Consider the following 21,600-nt stretch of genomic DNA (forward strand, 5'->3'; position numbering starts at 1 on the left):
TCAAATTTCTATAGATTACACTCCATTTAAATTTATTATAAAATAGGAGTTCCCATCGTGGTGCAGTGGTTAATGAATCAGACTAGGAACCATGAGGTTGTGGATTCGATCCCTGCCCTTGTTCAGTGGGTTAAGGATCCGGCGTTGCCATGAGCTGTGGTGTAGGTTGCAGATGCTGCTCGGATCCCGTGTTGCTGTGGCTCTGACGTAGGCCAGCAGCTACAGCTCTGATTAGACCCCTAGCCTGGGAACCTCCATATGCCGCAGGAGCAGCCCAAGAAATGGCAAAAAGACAAAAAATAAATAAATAAATAAATTTATTATAAAATATTGGCTATATTCCCTGTGCTGTGCCTATATATCCCCTGTAGCTTATTTTTTTTATACATAGCAGATTGTACCTTTTAATACTCTATCCCTGTCTTACTTCTCCTGTCTTCTCTTTCTCCACTGGTAACTACTAGTTTATTCTCTATATATTTGCATATGTTTCTTTTTGTTATATTCATTCATTTTTTAAGTTCTACATATAAGTGATAATATACAGTATTTGTTTTTCTATGTCTAACTTGTTTCCCTAAGCATGATAATCTCCAGGTTCATCCACATTGTTGCAAATGGCAAAATTGCATCCTTTTTATGGTCAAGTAGTATATCATTGTATGTATATACCACATCTTATTTGTCCATTTATCTCTTGATTGGCACTTAGGTTGCTTCCATATCTTGGCTATTATAAACAATGCTTCTGTGAACAGTGGGGTGCATGTAATTTTTCAAATCAGCAGTTAAAAATTTTTTTTGTTAAAATATATTTGAATAACAATGTTGTGTCAATTTCTGCTGTACAGCAAAGTGACCCAGTCATACATATATATACATTCTTTTTCTCATATTATCTCCCATCATGTTCTATCACAAATGATTGGATATAGATCCCTGTGCTATACAGTATGACCTCATTGCTTATCCATTTTAAATGTAATAGTTTGCATCTACTAACCCCAAACTCCTAGTCCATCCCACCTCCTCCCCCTCCCTCTTGGCAACCACAGGTCTGTTCTGCATGTCTTTGAGACTGTTTCTGTTCTATAGATAGGTTCATTGTGCCACTCCACATATAAGTGATATCATATGGTATCTTTCTCTTTCTGACCTCCCTTAGTATGAGAATCTCTGGTTCCATTGATGTTTCTGCAAGTGGCATTATTTAGTTATTTTTTATGGCTGAGTAGTATTTCAGTGTGTATATGTACCACATTCTCTTCATCCATTCATCTCTTGATGGCCGTTTAGGTTGTTTCCATGTCTTGGCTATTGTGAATAGTGTTGCTATGAGCATATGGGTGCATGTATCTTTTTGAATTGTAGTTTTGTCCGGGTGTATGCCCAGGACTTGGTTTGCTGGATCATATGGTATTCTATTTTCAGTTTTTTTAGGAACCTTCATACTGTTTTCCGTAGTGGATACACATTTCCACCAACAGTGTACAGGGGTTCCCTTTTTTCTACATCCTTGCAAGCATTTGTTATTTGTGTCCTTCTTGATGATAGCCATTTTGATTTGTGTGAGGTGATATCTCATTGTGGTTTTGATTAGTATTTCTCTGATGATTAGTGATGTTGAGCATCTTTTTACATGCCCATTGGTGCATCTGTATGTCTTCTTTGAAAAAATGTCTAATCAGGTCTTTTGCCCATTGTTTGAATTTTTTTGGATTTTTTTTTTGATATTGAGTTGTATGAACTGTTTATATAGTTTAGTTATTAACCCCTCTTGGCCATATCATTCGCAAACATTTTTCTCCCGTTCAATGGGTTGTTTTTTCTGTTTTGTCAGTAGTTTCCTTTGCTATGCAAAAACTGTCAAGTTTAATTAGGTCCCACTTTTAAATTTTTGTTTTTGTTTCTTTTGCCTTAGGAGAGAGAGCAAAAAAAAAAAAAAAAATTGCTCCAATAAATGTGAAACATTGTTCTACTGTTTTCTTCTAGGCATTTTATGATTCAGATCTTACATTTAGGTCTTTGATCCATTTCATGTTTATTTTATTTTGTTAATTTAATTTAATTTCTTTTTTACTGCCTCATTTGCAGCATATGGAAGTTCCTGGGCCAGGGTTGAATCAGAACTGCAGCTGAGGGCTACACCACAGCCATGGCAACATGGGATCTGAGCTGCATCTGCAATGTACCCCACAGCTTGTGGCAATGCCAGATCCTTAACCCACTGAGTGAGGCCAGGGATAATACTCATACCCTCACAGAGACAACTTTGGGTCCTCTACTTACTGAGCCACAGTGGGAACTCTGAGTTTAATTTTTTTACGTAGCATTAGAGAATGTTCTAATTCTTTTCTTTTACTTGTAGCTTTCTAGTTTTCCCAGCACGACTTAATAAAGAGACTGAGTTTTCTCTATTATATATTCTTACTTCTTTTGTCATAGATTAATTGACCATAATACATGTTTTTATTTCTGGGCTTTCTGCCCTGTTCCATTGATCTATAGGTCTGTTTTTGTGCCAATAACATACTGTTTTGATTACTATAGCTTTATAGTCTGAGGTCAGGGTATCTGATTCTTCCAGCTCTGACCTTCTTTCTCAAGATTGCTTTGGCTATTTGCAGTCTTTTATGTATTCATACACATTTTTTTTTAGAATTAGTTCTTCTTATTCTGTGAAAAATGCCATGGGTATTTTGACAGATATTACATTGAATCTGTAGTCTGCCTTGTGTAGTATGTTCATTTTAATAATGTTAATTCTTCCAGTCCATGAACATCATATATATTTCCATCTGTTTGTGTCATCTTCAATTTTTTATCACTGTCTTATTATATTCTAAGTACAGATCTTTTGCTAAGATTTATTCCGAGGTATTTTATTCTTTTTGACTGTGATGGTAATGGGATTGTTTCCTTAATTTCCCTTCCCAGTAGTTCACATTGGAAATACAACATATTTCTGTGTATTAATTTTCTGTCCTGAAACTTTACCTAATTAGTTGATAAAAAACTCTAGTGGTTTTTTGGTGGTGTCTTGAGGATAATATGTATAGTATCCTGTCATCTGCAAATAGTGGTAATATTACTTAGTCTTTTCCAATTTAGATTCCTTTTTTCTTTTCTTCTCTAATTGCTGTGGCTAGGACTTCCAAAACTATGTTGCATAAAAATGTCAGGAGTGGGCATCCTTGTCTTGTTCCTGATCTTAGAGGAAATGCTTTCAGCTTTTCACTGTTCAGTTTGATATTAGTTGTGATCTTATTATATATAGCATTTATTACACTGAGATAGGTTCCATCTAGGTTAACTTTCTGGACAGTTTTTTTTTGTCATAAATGGATGTTAAATTTTATCAAGTCTTTTTCTGCATCTATTGGGATGATGGTATGTTTTTTATTCTTCACATTATATTACATTTTTTGATTTGTGGATATCAAAAAATCCTTGCATCCCTGGGATAAATATCACTTGACCATAGTGTATAATCCTTTTAATATGTTGTTGAATTTTGTTTGCTAACATTTTGTTGAGGATTTTTGCATCTATGTTCATCAGTGATATTGGCCTATAATAATTTTCTTTCTTTTTTTTTTTGATATCTTTGGTATTGAAATCAAGGTGAGGCTGGCCTTGTAAAATGAATTCTAAAGTACTTCCTCTGCAATTTTTGTCATAGTTTGAGAGGAAAGGGTATTAATTCTTCTCTAAATGTTTAATAGAATTCATCAGGGAAACCATCTGGTCCTAGACTTTTCGTTTGTTTGGAGTTTTTGAATTACTGATTCAGTTTCACTACTGGTAATTGTTCTATTCATATTTTCTGTTTCTTCTTGGTTCAGTCTTGGGAGATTGGGAGTAATCTTTTTTGATCATTTGTGTGTCTATGGTGTTGGTTGTAACATCTCGTTTTTATTTTCTGACTTTATGTATTTATTTTTTAGGCCATGTGCACAGCATGTGGAAGTTCCTGGTCCAGGGATCAAACCTGTTCCACAGCAGCAACCCAAGCTTCTATATTGACAATGCTGGATACTTAACCCACTGTGCCACAAGGGAACTCCTTTCATTTCTGACATTATTGTTTTGAGCCCTCTATTTTTTTTTCTTGAAGAGTCTGGCTAAGCATTTATCAGTGTTGTTACATTTTTTAAAGAAACAGCTCTTAGTTTCACTGATTTTTTTCTATTGTTTTTATAGTCTCTCTTTCATTGATCTCCACTGTATTCTTTATTTCTTTCCCTTTACTAACATTGCCTTTTGTTTGTTCTTCCATTTATAGTTCCTTTAGGTGTGGGGTTAAGTTATTTGAGATTTTCCTTGTTCCTTTAGGTAGGCTTCTATTGTGATGACTTTCCCTCTTAGAACTGCTTTTGCTTCATCCCATAGATTTTGGATCATTGTGTTTTCATTTTCATTTTTCTCTAAGGTTTTAAAAAATTTCTTTAATTTCTTCAGTGATCCATTAGTTGTTTAGTAGCATTTTTTTTTTGCCTCTATGTATTTGTGTTTTTTGCATTTTTTTGTCTTGTTGATTTCTAGTTTCATAACGTTGTGGTAAAAAAAAAAAAAACGCTTGCTTTTATTTCAATTTTCTTAAATTTACTGAGTTTTTTCCTGGCCTGGCATGTGATCTATCCTGGAAAGTATTCCATGTGCATTTGAAAAGAATGTGTATTCTGGTACTTTTGGATGGAATGTTCTGTATGTCTATTAAGTCCATTTGCTCTATTGTGTCATTTAAGGCCAGTGTTAGCTTTATTACTTTTCTGTCTGAATGATCTGTTCATTGATGTATGTGGGGTATTAAAGTCTTCTAGCATTATTGTGTTACTGTCATTTTCTACCTTTATAGCTGTTAATATTTGCTTTATGTATTTAGGTACTCATATGTTGCATGCATATATATTTATAATTGTTCCATCTTCTTGGATTGATCACTTGTAATTATATAACATCCTCTTTTGTCTCTTTTTAGTGTTTGTTTTAAAGTATGTTTTGTCTGATAAAAATATAGCTACCATGGCTTTCTTTTGAATTCCGTTTGCATCCCCCGACTCTCAGTTTGTGTACGATCTAAAGTGAGTCTCATGTAGGCAGTGTATATATGGATCCTGCTTTTGTATCCATTCTGTATTTACATTTAAAGAAATTTTAATAGGTATGTAATTACTGTGTTTTGTTAATTTTGGGGGGTTATTTGTAGTTCCTTTTTATTTTTTTTTAGTTTTTCTCTTTCCTTGTGATTTGATGACTGTCTTTAGTGTTATGTTTGCATTTCTTTCTATTTTTTTGTGTATCTCTTTAAGATTTTTGGTTTGTGGTTACTATGATGATTATATATAGCAAGCTCTTTATGTAGAGATTAAGTTGCTGATCCCTCATTTCAAGAGCATTTTAACAACCCTGCATTTGTACTTTCTTCTCTCCAGTGATTGCTGTTTTTGACATTATATTTTACATCTTTTTGTTTTATGGATCCCTTAAGTACTTATTGCAGCTATAGATGATTTTACTACTTTTGTCTTTTAATCTTCTTACTAGCTTTTATGTGATTGATTTACTACCTTTCCCATATATTTGCCTTTACCAATAAGTTTTTTCCTTTGGCAATTTTCATGTTTCTAGTTGTGGCCTTTTCTTTTTAACTTAGGGAAGCTCCTTCAACATTTTTTTGTAAAGCTGATTTGGTGGTGTTGAACTCTTTCAGGTTATGCATCTGTAACTTTTGATCTCTCCATCAAATCTGAATGAAAGCCTTGCTGGAAAAAATGTTATTGGTTATAATAATAATCCCTCTTATCAGTTTAAATATATTGTCCCAGTCCCTTCTGGCTTGCAGAGTTTCTGACCTGCAGCTAAAAGTCAGCTGATAGCCTTTTGGAGTTGCCTTGAATGTAATGTGTTGCTTTTTTCTTGATGATTTTTAATATTCTCTCTTTACCTTTAATTTTTGCCATTTTAATTACAGTATGCCATGGTGCACTGTTCTTTGGGTTGATCCTGTTTGGAACTCTCTGTGTTTTCTGGATCTGGGTGTCTGTTTCCTTTCCCAGATTAGGGAAGTTTTCAACTATTATGTCTTCAAATATGTTTTCTGCCCCTTTCTCTCTCTTTTCCTTTTGGGATTCCTATAACACTTGTGTTAGTATACTTGAGGTTGTCTGAGAAGTCTCTTAAGCTGACTTCATTTCTTTTTATTATTTTTTTTATTTTCCTGTTCTGTTTCAGTAATTTCCACTACTCCATGTTCCATATTGCCAATCCATTCCTCTCTGTCATTTAACCTGTTGATTCATTTTAGTGTATTTTTCATTTTAGTTATTATATTATTCATCTGTTTTATTCTTCTTTATATTTTCTAATTCTGTTTAAAAATTCTAATTTCTCACTCTGTTCTTCTATTCTTTTACTGAGTTCTTTGATCATCTTTACAAGCATTACTTTGAACTAATTGTCAAGTAGATTGCCTATCTTCACTTAGTTCTTCTTCTGGAGCATTATCTTACTCCTTCATTTGGAATATGTTCCTCTGTTGCTTCATTTTGCCTAATTTTCCATTTGCATTTCTATATATCTGTGGGTTAGTTACTTTTCCAGACCTTGGAGAAGTGGTCTTTTGTAAGAGACATCCTATGCCTTCCAGCAGTGTACTCTCCCTGGTCACCAAAGCTATATGCTGTGGGTCCTTCTGTAGTCTGGACTGACTACTGTGGGTGGTCTGATGGGTATGGTTGGCCCACAGTCTGGTTGGTTGCCAGGCCCTGACTTGTGTGGAGGACACTGGCTGCTGGTTGGCAGGACCAGGTCATGAGTTGGCTGACTCCAGAAACTTGGGGGCTCCCCGGGTTGATGCTTGCTCACTTGTGGGCAGAGCTGGGTCCCAGGGTCTCTGGCTATAGTGTGCTAGGGGTCCTGGAGTTGGTGTGTTGGTCTTCTGGTAGGTGAGGCTGAGGTCTATATATATTTGGAATCATATTGTCAATTTCTCCTTTAAAAGAGCTTGCTGGGATTTCGATTGGCATTGCATTGAATCTAATAAATTAATTGAGGGAGAAATTAATGTCTCCTAATCCATAAATATGGTATATATCTCTCTATTTATTTATTATAAGAGGAAGAATAGTATTTAATATTTAGTATAATTTGTGTACTGAGAAAGAACATCACACAATTTAAAAAAACCGGCTGCTTTACTGAGAAGATGAAGTTCTTTTTAGGGAGAGAACTCTGTGTGTGTGTGTGTGTGTGTGAATCAAAAGACTCAAAACTAAATTACTCTTTGAATCAAGTAACAAAAAATCTCTCTAGTACTTTGAGAGTGGAAGAAAATGGGGTTACTCACAACCTGGGATAAACTGTGAAGATAAAATAATAGCCCTATGATCATTAGGAACTAGAAGGCAGTAAGATGCAGTCTGTGATTTAAATGGACTATGAATGTGGGGCCACTATTTTTTCTCTAAGAGGAAGGTGACCCTGAGTGTTGAGGTGGTGTCTAATTCCTGAAAAAGTTGGTTAAAGAATATCTTAGAGGGTATAGATTTTGGGTTATATTTGTGAAACAAAAAAATCTCTATAGTTTTTGTGACATAAATAACAGAGAGGACCTCTATAGCACCCATCTTTCCTTTATAGTGGGAACTCTCTGTGCACTACTCCATCATCATGTAAATGCAGATAATAATTCAGACAGAATGACCCATTAACTCTAATTGGACACTTTGCAATTTATCTGGGTTTACAAAAGTCCACAAAAACCACACAATATAAATCTCAAAAGTTACTATTTTCTTGGAAAGTAAAAGCTTATACAATGATGTGGTAGGCTATTTCCAGAATGGCCCTCAATGATCCGTACCTCCTTGTGTTCACTTCTTTGTGAATCATTTCGTGTGTAGGCTGAGCATAGTGACTTACTTCTAAGGAATAGAATATGGCACAGTGAAGGGCAGTCACATCCAAGATTGGGTTATGAAAGACTGATTTTCATCTTGCTTATACTGTCCCTCTTGCTTTCTAACCTGCTCACCCTCATGAAGCAAGCTGCCGTATTCTCACAAACAGCAGTGAACTGCAGACCACATCATTGAGAAACTAAGCTCCTCAGTCCAAAAACCCATGAGGAACCTCCCCATTTACTTGTAAGAGGGCTGCAGTCTCAGCTGACAATTTAATTGTACCCTTATGATCCAGAGCCAGAGGACCTAGCTAAGCCACCCCCAGGTTTCTGACCTATAGAAACTAGAATAATTATATAACAACAGATAATTAAGACAAATGGTAATATTAAAGACCAGCATTCTTGAATGTTAACTATGTGTCAGTCACTAAGTATTTTGCATATCACAGTAATCCTATGAAGATGATATTCATGTGCTCATTTTGTAGATGAGGAAACCAAGGCATAGAGTAGTTTACCAAAGTTATAGAGCTAGTAAATAAAATCAGAATTTATTCATTTTTAAAAATTTTTTGCTTTTTTTTTCGGTTCATACCTGTGGCATATGGAAATTCCCAAGCTAGGAGCTATTGCTGCCAGTCCATAACACAGCCACAGCAATGTGGGATCTGAGCCACATCTGCAACCTACACCACAGTGCTGGATCCTTTTTACGCAATGGAGTGAGGCCAGGGTGGAACCCAAGTGCTCATGGATACTAGTCAGATTTCGTTTCCGCTGCACCACAATGGGAACTCCTAAAATCAGAATTTAAATCTCTATAGTCTTACTCTAGAACCTAGATGCTTAAACAGTGTGCTTTATTTATCAGCTAATGTCTTTCTTTCTGAATACATTTTCCACTAAACTGACTGCTTTAAGTGGAACTACACTGCTGTTTGTGAATAAAGTAATTCTGTATCTGGACCCATAGTCACCTTGGAGATAGGCAGCTAAAGCCGGAGAAGGGAACAGCAGCCTTGTGTGAAAAGCATATTCCATGTAGTTGGGTTATTTGATTTGGAAATGAGATTTGTCCTACTAGTAGAAAAGTATGGGAACAAGCAAAAGTTACTAGAGAAATATTGTGGAAGGATGATTATTCAGTATTTTAGCTTTTATGTTAGTGTATCAGATTGTAAGGATTAAAATAAATTAATCTCTCCCAGAGAGAGTATTTTGTTGTCTTAAACATGTCTCATTTGGGACCTACAAAGAAAAAGGAAATCAAACTTAAAATGTTGTGATGTAAAACAATTATTATGAGAATATCTATGCTGCTTTAAAAAAACCTATTTTTGGAAATAGCTTTAATCTCTTTTAATATAAAAGTAATCATTACATACTTGATATAATAAAAACATGAATAAAAAATTGAGAAAATTATAGAGCATGAATATCACCCCTAATCCCACCCAGGGGCAATAACCCGACTGTTAGTTTTTACTGTTTTGCATTATATTTTTGTCTCCTAATTATGGATATCTTTTCATGTCAATGACTAAGTCAACATCATTTTTAAACTGTTCTACTGTATGTATGTTCCATTATTTATTAAAAATAATCCTCTGGATATTTATGTTGCTCCAGTTTTCTATAATAAACAACTCTTTGAGAGATAACTTTGTACAGACATCTTAAGATTTCTTTAGTATAAATTTCTAAATGTGGAAGAGTTGGGTCAAAGAGTTTGTGTATTTTAGATTTTTACAGGTCTTGCCAAATTGCCTTCCAGAAAGGTTGTAACAAAATTAATTCCCACCAACAGTTAATGAGCATGCCCACTTCCTACACCCCTGCCAGCAGTGGATATTAACATTCTTTTAAACCTTTGCCCATCTGATAAGTGGAAAATAGCATCTTGTTTTAGTTTGCACTCCTTTAATTACTAGAGAAATTAGGCATTTTTTCTTATTGTTTCTTCTCTTATGAATCATCTTTATATGCCAAATGTGACCATTTTCTCCACTGTATTGTTATACCTTTTTAATGAAAACTTTCATAAATGCAGGAATTTAGCACTTTCTATTTTCTCTATCCAGCACTTTACCTAAGTTTTTGATCTGACTTTTAATTTTGTGTTAATTCGTTTGTTTGGTTTCTTGCTTTGTTGACATTTATAATTTTTTTTTTGTCTTTTTGCTATTTTTGGGGGCCACTCCCGTGGCATATGGAGGTTCCCAGGCTAGGGGTTGAATTGGAGCTGTAGCCACCGGCCTATGCCAGAGCCACAGCAACGCGGGATCTGAGCCGCGTCTGCAACCTACACCACAGCTCACGGCAACACCGGATCGTTAACCCACTGAGCAGGGGCAGGGATCGAACCCGCAACCTCATGGTTCCTAGTCGGATTCGTTAACCCCTGCGCCACGATGGGAACTCCAACATTTATAATTTTTATGTTGGCTCTATCCATCTTTGTGTTTATAGTTTCTGACTTTGTCATGCCTAGAAAGGCCTTTCCTTCTGGCCAGATTTTACAAAGTCTGGATGACCATTAGGAACCAACATTTTGAGGTAGATTTGGAAAGCAAAATGTAGAGAACAATAAATTATAAAAATACTCTTACAAGCTTCATGTTTTCCCCAAGGACTTCTTCATTTGCCATAACTCTGGTTAATGATATTAAAGAAAAAACTTCAAGAATTGCCATATATGTTGATTAGAATACACATAACTGCATAAAGTTCAATGTTTCTCCTTGGCTACATTCTTTAGTAATAATAATAAAGTAATAAAGTAAATAGGTTATTAATATAATGGTTTATCCTATTATAATTCTAATAACAGAAATGTAGTACAAAATGACTTATTTTCGTGTCAGTACTTCACAAAGTTATTTCACATGCATCATTTTGTTTAATCTTCACAATAACACTGCACCTTAACTATTATTATCTCCCTTTTACATTTCTGAGTATTTAAACGACTTGGCTAATGTCACACAGTCAAATGATGGCAAAGCCAGGACTCAAGTTCATGTATTTTTAAATAAAAATCCAGTGCTCCCACCAGTTATCAAAATAGTAATTAGGATATTTTCCACTACTCAACAAAGTCAATGGAAAGTTGAGATTTTAGTTGCTTTGTTGGAATTTCAGCCATTTTGATCTTACACACACAGCTTCTAAGGTTTTAACTTCAATTTGGTTATCAGAAATGGTGGGTTACCATATGTGGAGCTATGGTTGTTGTGTTCTTCCACAGTGGACTGTATAATGCAGGTAGGTCCTTTATTCAACATACTCATCCAATGGAAACCCTCATTTTTAGTGGTTGACTGTCTATTGTGTTTCTGTAGTGGTAGAATGGGTTGGCAAGCACTTCCTGTTAATAATGTAGAAAGACCTACCTCGGAAAATCAAAGTTGGTATATGATTCTACAGGTGAAGCCTCTTCCTTTATAGACTCAAGAAAGTATTGGAAAACACACAACTTTGGTCTGAACACGTGCCTTCCCATATGCCCAATTCTGTCTGGCTTTTTCCCTGTCCTTGCTGCCTTTCCCACACCCCACCCAATGCCTGCCATCTCAATTCCCCTTCCTCATTCATCCATTCATCTGTTTGTTCATTGTAGATGTCCTGTGTGCCAGGCACCTTGCTTACTGCAGGAGAAAAGAGGTGGACAACATGCCTTGGAATGAGGCAGAGAAGCCAAAATTTAAATGTGTGAGACCAGTGTTGCAGGTAGGTGTTGTATGCTGCTGACTGAATAACCCTAAACCTCCATTTGTCTACCAGAGTGGGGTGCCCAGCTTTGCCCAGTATTTCCTTCCCCTGAAATGCCCAAGAATCTCTATTTATTTGTATCAAAAGGGTTAGATAGTACAGCATGCTCTCGTATCTTTCTAATAAATCTAGAACTTAGTTTCCCTCCAACTGTGGGAAATCTGTGGATGTTGGATTGGGAGCTACATACCTAAGAAACAGACCACTTTCTGTGCTCTGTTGCCAAAAAACCACATGATCCTGAAATAGCACAACACTTAGGCTTTCTCTGTGCCTTGTTCATTGACAGAGCTGCCCTCCCTGCAGTCCTCACCTCAGGAAAGCAGAAACTTCATTCCTTCTACCAATTCACTCTAAGCAGGGACAGAGCTGGTACCTAAACCCAGATGCATATAGCCTTCCTGGATTAGCTCCCTGCTTAATCCCAATGGTCAGTATCAGCCTGGTCCTATTTGGTGGAACCACTTCAGACCTCTCTGTTCTTGAGTGTCTAGTCCCTAAGAAATCCTTTTCTCCCCTGGTTTGCCTCTTCTTATCCCAGAAGTTACGTATTCCCTGAAGAAGGACACTAAGAGCCTCTACTCCCTTCAGAGGAACCTCTTCTCCACTCTAACAAGCAAGAACACCTTTTGAAATTGGCCCATTTTCCCCCAAGTCTGGATTATTTATTCTTATCTGTGGTTACCTGTTTATATTTCACTGAAGAGTGATCTGTATTAACAGAAACACACTCTATTCATCACAGAGGCAGTACTGTTTAAGCAGACTCTTAAAGGATGAGTGTTTCCTTAGGCATACGAGGCAGAGACTGTCACTTGTAGCAGAATAATAAGCACATTCCAGGCATAGAGGCATAACACAGATGAGGATGCATAACTCATTGTGACAGGAGCCTTGGGTGCATGAGGGCATAGCAAGCTGTGGAAGCAGGGAGGTGGGCACAGGCCACTTGTGCATGTCATGGAGGGAGCTATAGCCAGTCTGTGTACTGATGTGATGAAACAGCATCTCTTCATCTCTCAACTGTAGCAGTGGGTCCCTTGCAAAGAAAAGGGATGGAGGATAGGATATTGCATCAAAGAATTCTCCTGGTCTTGCTGTCATAACTGAGCTTTGATCCATTGGAATTGCTGTAGCCATTATGTTTTTTTTTTTTTTCCTACCTCTTACTGGCTGTCTATTCTCCATCTAGAACTTTGTTTCCCAGTCTTATTCTGTGATTGAGTGGGGCCATTAAGAGTCACAAAGTTTAGCCATAAAGATCTTATCGCAGCCATGTTCAAATGGCTTCCCATCCCACTAGAATGAAATGCAAAGTCTTTATCAGAATTTAATGCGATTAAGCACTTGCCTTCCTCTCTGATACTGTATTTTATTATTTTTCCCCCTTGCTTCTTATATTCCATCCATACTGGTGCCCTTGCATGCCAAACATGTTCCCACCTTCTAGCTTTTGCACTTTCTATTCTATTACCATTCTATCCCAGGACCGTTTTTCTCCTAGGTGGCACATATCATTGACTCAAGTGCTATTCCTGAGGCAGACTTTTCTGATCATCCTATACAATAACTCTCTAGCCCTTTAGCTTGCTTCATTTTTTAACACACTGGTTATCACTGCCTGATATTAAATGGTGCATTTACTTACTTGTTTGTTTTTCATCTTTCTCTGTCATTAGAATGTAAGCACCATGAAGAAAGCAACTCTGTCTGTCTTTTGTGTTGCTATATCCTCAGCACCTAGAACAGTGCCTGACACATAGTAGGTTCTCAGTAAATACTTACTGAGTGGATAGATGAATAAATGAAATAATGGATTTAAGACCCTAGACTCCAGCCCCTTGAGGAAAAGAGCAAGGTGCAGGTCAAAGAGATCTTGGCCATAGGAAGAGAAAACCTAGAGAACTTGGACCGAAGGCCCATACCTTATCCACAAAGACAGATATGCTCATTTGCTGGCTCTGGGAACTTCCCAGGCAGTAGTGCAAGGGATCCAGGGAGCAGATCATTTCACAGACCTTTGCTTTCTGCCAAGTAGCCTTGGGTGTACTTCACATAGTCTAGAGATGAAGAATGAGTTTTCACACTGTGGTTTGTCAAAGACATGAGACTTAAGTGGGAAAATTGCCAACTGCCAAGTCCTACTATGTTGAAGCCAAGCTCAATGCAAGAAAATATTGGGAGTAATGGATCTAGATGTCCCAACCCTTTCTTTTTGAAAGGGTGGCTTTTATCTTGACTTTTCATCAAGTTAGGACTTTCTGATCCTGGCTGCTCCTCATTGGCACTGCAAACCTCCTGGGAGTCTGCCTGTTGCTCACTTATAAGAAAGAACCTGGGGCCACTCTTTCAGTTCATTGCACACCAGCTGCCCTCTCTGGACTTGGGTTTCCCTGCAAGCCCTTTGCATAGCCTCAGTCAACTTTCTGTGGTTGGAAGCCCTGTTTACTTCGTACTAGCATTCGCTGTTGACAATAAATAGACCGGGGCCCTCAGGGCCAGTCATGCTCCATTAGCTATGTGATTTGACGCAAGGATGGGTGAGACTGGTTGGAGAGCATGGAGTTGGGTAACAGGAGATAATACACCCCTTTTCCTCCCCTGAGATGCAATTTCAGTTGTTCCCACAGTATGTTTCCATTGTACAGTAGATGCAAGAGCTCCAGCTAGTGTGAGAACTGAGCTTGAATAAGAAAAACACAGTGATGGCATCATTCCTGCAGGGCTCCCATGCTATTTTCTCAGCACTAAGAAAACCCAACAATGTCTAAACAACTGACCTCGTGGTGTGTTCATAGGTTTGCACAATTCCCGAGGGTCATGTTAGCATATTAATTTCAAGGGGGAGATCAAGCTGACTTTGGAAAAAGCAAGACTTGAGTGTATTTAAAACTTGACTTGCATGTACATTCTCCCTGAGCCAGAGGAGAACAGTTGCTAAAGTCTCCCCAGGCACACTTAAGATGTGCAGGGATCACAGTGATGGAAACAGCTAAATAGCTCAACTCTCAGTAGCACATAGCAGCTGAATTTTGTGTTGCTGTTGTTTTGTTTTACAGTTGTTATTCCCTCTGCTGGTGGATATCCCAGGATATGTTTGTTGGAATTACCCCTGGACTCTTCACTGTCTTGCATCAGCCTCTTTTTTTCTTTGGAAAAGTATAAGCAAGAGTTGCTCAGTTGCTTGTCTGTGGAGAAAAATCATTCCTGATCAGCTGGGGTGGAGTTCCCTGGTGACCTTTTTTTTTTTTTTTAATCTGTCCACACAATATTCCCACATCTCCCATCTCATGTTGTAACCTCTCTGGTTACATTAAGCCTGCAGACTTTTCTTAAGTTCTTTCTTATAAAGATAGTATTTAGAAATTGTTTATAAAGTTATTTTTAGTGGGAAGTCATGCAATGAGCTCCAGTTGTCACCTTTCCAAAATTCCAGGAGACTAGAAGGGCAGTCTGCTAAAATTCTACGGACCAAAGCCAGGGTAACTCTTTTCTGGGGTGCTAGCACTACTCTTGGCACTGCCATTGAGCCTGCTGTCCACCATGAGACCACTGAGTAAGGCTCCTCCTCATTGATGAAAATTCCTATTGGTTAATGAACTGAATCAAAGAATAAATGTATGAGGAGGGAAACTTGTCTGATCAATGTTGAATACCCAGAACTTAGCACAGTGGTTGCCTTATATAGCAAGTACTCAATAAATATTGAGTGAATGAGTAGCTCTATATATGGACTGTGTATTTTTTATTACTGATGGATTTGAAATCATCAGTAGCTGTTGCTCTTGCCATATGTGTATATTTGGTTCTTTTAGTTACAAGGATGTGATCTTCTAATGCTGTCTTCAGGGATAAACTACATAGTGGTTAAAGTACAAGCTCTGCTAGTCTGTGGTGTGAGAAATCAGTTGAGGTAGAGTGAGCAGTGACTGAATAGAGACATAATAATGGTAATTTTCTGGAAATGATCTGGGTGTGTTCACTTTGTGAAAATTTATCAAGCATACACTTTCAATTTGAGCACTGATATGTATATGTGTTGTTCTTCATTAAGAAGTTTGTTTTTTGTTTTACAAATAGAGACTTTGGAGCTAATTGTCTAAGTTCGTATCCTGTCTTATCCATTCATTCTGTAGCTGGAGAGCCTGGGACAAGTTACTTAACATTTCTGTGTATTACTTTCTTCATCTGTAAATTAGGAATAATAATATGTCTCTATCACAGGGTTGTTGTGAATTAAACTCAATAAATGTCAATTGGCTGTTGTTTTTCAGAAGGTGAGATATATGGTACAAAGACTTGGAAAATACCATTGGGGATCACTAGAGTATTCCTCTCCCTCCAGTCAGAACCACTTCTCATTTCTCAAGATCTATGTACTTCTTCACGATTTCTTTTCATATATTTGCATTTAGTCACCTTCCAAATATACGGACTCTAGGGAGTTCCCGTCGTAGCTCGGTGGTTAACAAACCCGACTAGTATCCACGAGGACATGGGTTCAATCCCTGGCCTTGCTCAGTGAGTTAATGATCTGGTGTTGCTGTGAGCTGTGGTTTAGGCTGCAGATGCAGCTCAGATCCACCATTGCTGTGGCTGTGGCATAGGCTGACAGTGATACTGGAATCCAGGTTCGTGTTCACAGGAGTGGAAGAATGAACTCCGCGAACCCACAGGCAGCAAGCAAGCAAGCAAAGTCTTTAGTAAAGAAAAGCAAATAGCTCCCAGGGTTGCTGGGAGTGGGGAGAAGAGCCCTCTTTTTCTTTTGTCCTATAGGGGTTTTTATTCCTTAAAGATGGGGGGAGGGTACCAATGTGGGGTCCAGAAAGGTGTGGTTTTCTCCCATTGGCCTTGTTCAGTTACCTATATCAGTCCTTGTCCAACAGGGTCTTAGGGATGGAAGTGTCCTGTAAGTCTTTTAGTTTCTTTGCCCTTTTCTTCCCGTAAACTGAGTCACAGGGGATTAGGGATTAATGTCCTTATGGGCATAGGTACATTCCCTATAGTAAACAAGGCCTGTTGGGATATTACTCCCTGGAGCCCTTAAGTCACAAATGTTAAGAGCCATATCAAAGAATGCATCGAAGCCCATGCTCCTACACTGACTACCTGAGTTAATATTCTTCCTCAACATCTACAGCTCCACTTCAGCCCCTAAATTGGGAACCTCCATGTGCCGAGGGTGGGGTCCTAAAAAGACAAAAAGACCAAAAAAAAAAAAAGAAAAAAGAACCCCCCCCCCCAAAAAAAAACCCCTCAAACCCCAGCAAAAAACAAATAAACGGACTTTAGGGGCTGAATAAGCTTTGCAATCCACTATAATACTTGTTTTCCACTTTTTTTTTTTTTTTTTAAAACCTAGAGCAGATCTATGAACCACAGGATGGTAGAGCCAGAAAAGGTCTTAGAAAATATCTCTGTTGTCCAATGTAGTAGTCACTAGCCATATGTGGCTATGTAAATTTAAGTCTAAATTAATTATCAATAAATAAAATGAAAGTTAAAAGCACAGGTCCTCAGTTGCAGTCACTACACTTTAAGTGCTCTGTAGCCACATGTGGATAGTGGTGACCATACCTGACTGTGCAAATACAGAACATTTCCATCGTAGCAGAATGTTCTGTTAGATAACACTGCAAGACCAATTTTCTCATTATACATATGAAAGTATTGAAGTCTGGAGAGGTAAGATTATACCAAAGTCACACAACTAGTTAAGGACAAAATTAGACAATAGTCTAGATATCTTGATTTCTATGCCATGGTATTTTCTATTTGTGTCACAAAGACACCTGCAGATCCACAGGACTTCCTCTCTGGTGATTAATTTGTGGGAGATACGGCATATCTATCCATTATGGGACAAATTATGGGGACATAATTTTGGTGACTCCACATTACCCACACTCTGATACCATGTCCTTGAGTTTGAAGAAATACTGTGTCTATTTTCCTAATTGGATACTATTTCCATTCTAGAATCTTTTCTTCTAAGAATCAGTGGGGCATACAGTCACTCACATATAAAGTGTGGCAAATTGTAATTAGTTAATAATCACCAATATTTACTGAGCATTTATTATGCACCAGTCATTCCCTCTAAATGCTTCACATTCAATTGAGGAATATGAATGAGAGTTATGTGGTATGCCCAAGGTCATAGGTAGCAATTGTTAGGCTTGAGATGTGAGCCCCAGGCAGTCTTCCCTAGAGCTCCTACCCTCACCCACTGCACTTATGGAGCAGCTGCCCTGTATAGCACATTATCTAAAGCCTTGGTGAAAGCTGAGCATGCTGGCAATGTCCTAGCTGTCCAGAAATCAGTAATCCAATTGATTATTGGGAGTGGAGAAAGAGAATAGCATATCCATGAACATGATTTATGTATACTTTTTAGTATTTATAGCCACAGAAATACTCAGGAATTTGGCTTTTTGCATTTTTAAATTCACTCCCTTTCTTTTCTTCCTTTTTGTGGAAAAAACAAACCCCCCCAAAGCAAATATCCTCAGTAATAAATGCCCTTCAAACAGTTGATGATTGTTCCCAGGCAGTGCACCTTTCCTGGATCTTCTTTTAGGGACTCTGAACGTGCTCTTGAGAACCCGTCTTGTACAGACTGGCCAGGGCTGTAGGTGAATAAGGGAAGGGAGAGGAGAGATCATTAATGCTTTGATTATAGTTTAAGCACCCACGAGGGGTTTCTTAGGAAGGCCCTTGAGTTAGGTATGTTTATGACAAGAAGGATCTTTTTACAGATTCACTAAACACAAATAGAGGATTTTTTTTTTTTAAAGAGTAAATGGATTTAGCAGGTGATTTCACAGTTTGGAGCAACTGTTTTCATTTTCTAAAAAATATCTCTGCCCACACTTGCTAGCGAAGCCACATTGGCACCCAGTTAGCAACAGCAGTGTTTAAACATGCTGTGGCTGGCACCACTGAAACAACAACAGAAAGGGCTTTAGCCTCTCAAATCTTCCTGACTGTGCTGTGCAAGGGTGCTTCCAAGATTTTAAATAGATGAACGAATAACATACCAAGTTGCAATTACCGCTGTGAATTGGTCCAATAATATGATGCTATTATCATCAAGTTACTAGTAGAATATGACTTCGATTATTCACAGTCCATCTGCTTTGAAATTTGTATTTAGATTGTGCTGATGTCTTCTGCATTTGACAAAGCTTCAGTCAAGGTTACTAATAATTCTCAGAAGGTATTCTGGGTCATGGGTGAGTGGAACAGAGCTTATGAAGAAGATGCTTCCTTTGACCTGTGGCTCCAGGGAATATCACAAGATTAAATTGATTGTTTGACATAAGTTGTTCTTTTTTTTTCTTTTTTTTTTTTTAGGCTATAAGGTAAATCTTGATGGCTGTTATAAAGAGACTGAAGATTAGAGTAGAGGCTTTAGAAAATGATCTCCACTTAACCAACTCACCAGCTTACCTGACACTTACCGCTTCCTCTGTATAGGACACTGTCACCTACCTTCTAGCAGCCAGAAGGGTGATCTCTGGTATGCTCAGCACTCTGCTCCCACTGAGATTTAACTAACTGACCAATTACTAGATCCTAATTGCACTAAATAAGAGCGCCAACTGTTCTTTTGTAAATTCATAATCCTTTTTCTTTCTTACTCTGTTTCATTTCGCTATATCAGGGAGAAATCTGTTGGGCCTAGAAAGTGGCACTGACCTAGAAAGGTCCCAAGCACCTAGGAGAAGCGAGAGAGACCCAAACAGTGTGGCAAAAGAAGAATCAGCCTGATTGTCAGGCTGAGCCACTTGTTATAGCCAGGACCATGGTGCTGGGCATCAGCTCTAAGGCACAGACAGAGGGTACAACTAAGAGCATGGGTAGAAAAGTTGGTGGTTGTAAGAATCGAGAGACAATGGAATGGGGTATAAAAATTGGGTCAAGGCATGGGATTTGGAACTAAGCTTATAATTGGAGTGTCTGAGCTGGAATGCCCTTTGCAGAAGATGTTCCACATGGGAAAGGCTGAACTGTGTGAGCTTTCACATTGGCCTCAAGGACTCACATTAGGATGCCATTTAGGGTGTGCTTGTCAGGATGTCTTCAATATGCATGTAGGTTGGGCTGAAGCAGCAGGCTGATGGTTTGGTATTGTGTCCACTGTTTTAGCATTTAGGCCACAGAAAGTGCCATGGTGGGAACAGAGTGTTCAGTCCTACAAATGTTCAGAGGAGAGAGAATCTTCATGAACCTGAAGAACAGGAGTCATTGTTTCCAAGGCAGAAAACAGGGGTCAGGAAAAATGACGATGCAGAGATAAAGGAGTCAAATTTTGGTCTTTCACCTTTGTTAAGGTTTGGATTTCATGATAAACAGGAAGCTGAATACATAACTGAGAAATTACCCCAGGAAGAAAATCTGCCCAAGGGACTTGAAAAGGCTTGAGTTAAAAATTCCATAGATGAGCCTCCAGAGAGATAAGAGAGCTGGGAGTCCCTTTGGATGGAATATCAAGCAGAAACCAGAAGGAATCCAGTCCCTTCCTCTTGAGCCTACCCAGGTGAGATAGGGGCAATTAAAAGATTGGAATCATAAAGTAATTACAGCTTCCATATAATTATATTTTTTGTGGTAGGAGTACTAACTAAAAGTTGGGATGGTGGTATTAGTCCTATGATTTTGTGGTGCTTCATAGTTCTGAAATAGGAGACTCTGCTGGAAAAATCACTATCTCTTATAACTAATATCTAGGAAATGTAAAGAAGAAAGGAGAGGCACCAGTATAAGTCCAATATCCCATTCTGATCAAATTCTGCTCTAGCCACCAGCAAATCATTCTCACATGTACTTCTCTAGCTAAAATTAAACCTTAGTTAATAAATATATCTAATAGAGGTTCGATAATAAAACTATCAAAAATCACTACTTTCTCAAGTAAATAGTAGAGTGTGAATTTCTACTTATATCTGAATTCGACCTTTTAGATTTTAACAGAGTTCTCTGAATATGAGAAAGGTGAAATTTTACTGATGATAATTTCACACTAGGCACCTAGGCTCAAACAGTGATTTTTCCCTACTGATACCTGTAAACAAGGATAATTTAAGTCAATTATTAGCCTTTTCAACAGAAATCAGAAAATATTTATTATTAACACTCTTTGCTTGGGGTGCTAATGAGTTCTAATGATTTTCCTAGGGGTATAAACATATGAAAAACTCACTTATCCTTATGTGTTATAATTAAAAAATTTTGAACACTTGAGTCTACAGATGATTCTGGCTTTCTGTTGTTAGTCTGTTATCTTCCATATTGTTTTGCAAACTGTGTGTTTCTTATTAAGATAATCACCTTATCTCTTACTATCCTACCAAAGGATAAATGTGAGGGCTGTTAGGAATTTACATTTTAACTTTCCAGTCCCTGTTGGAATAGTGAAATTCTTCTAAGGGAGAGAACCGTAAAAGAAAACACCTATCTTCTCAAGAGAATAGAAAGCAAGACTTCGGGCTTACAAGGGTGACTTCTTATAGAACAGAGCAGTTAACTGGAGTGAGGATGTGAGAAACTGGAGAGAAAGATCAAACAGGCGTAGAGGAGGAATGGACATGCTTTCCTTGCCCAGAGGGAGGGTATAATGTGAAAGAGTGACAAATTTGTAGGTGAATAAAGAAGGTACTGAGTGAGATCCTGGGCTGGAAAAATGAAGCACAGAAATAAAGCAGTTGTAGAGGCTGTTGCTGGTGTCTGGGCAGGATGTGAAAATTTTTGGCTCTCTCTGATGTGGACTGATACTCAGGCAAGGATGACTGTTTTTATAGGCACAGTAGAGACTTAATGCTTGCTTATTGGGTCTTCTGGTCATTAAATCTTCTTCCACAATGCTGTGTTCCTGGACTGACAAGGTAGCAATGCTTTGGTGGATAAAGCTCCACCCATGG

The 21,600-nt window shown here is 37.9% G+C and overlaps 1 long non-coding RNA gene across 3 annotated transcripts in view; it reads left to right on the forward strand.

Annotated features, from left to right (window-relative positions):
- The window catches only part of LOC125114701 (uncharacterized), a 185,490-nt gene that overhangs the window by 69,263 nt on the left and 94,627 nt on the right, over positions 1–21,600 (forward strand). For 2 of the 3 annotated variants that reach the window (XR_007131890.1, XR_007131886.1), the window contains 2 exons: positions 11,526–11,635; positions 14,737–15,958. This is a non-coding gene — a long non-coding RNA (uncharacterized LOC125114701). Of the gene's footprint in view, positions 1–11,525; positions 11,636–14,736; positions 15,959–21,600 lie in introns of those variants that run through there. The other variant, XR_007131899.1, reaches the window with a different exon arrangement.

This window comes from Phacochoerus africanus, chromosome 1 (assembly GCF_016906955.1).
Source record: "Phacochoerus africanus isolate WHEZ1 chromosome 1, ROS_Pafr_v1, whole genome shotgun sequence".
In the NCBI taxonomy this organism is placed as follows: Eukaryota; Metazoa; Chordata; class Mammalia; order Artiodactyla; family Suidae; genus Phacochoerus; species Phacochoerus africanus.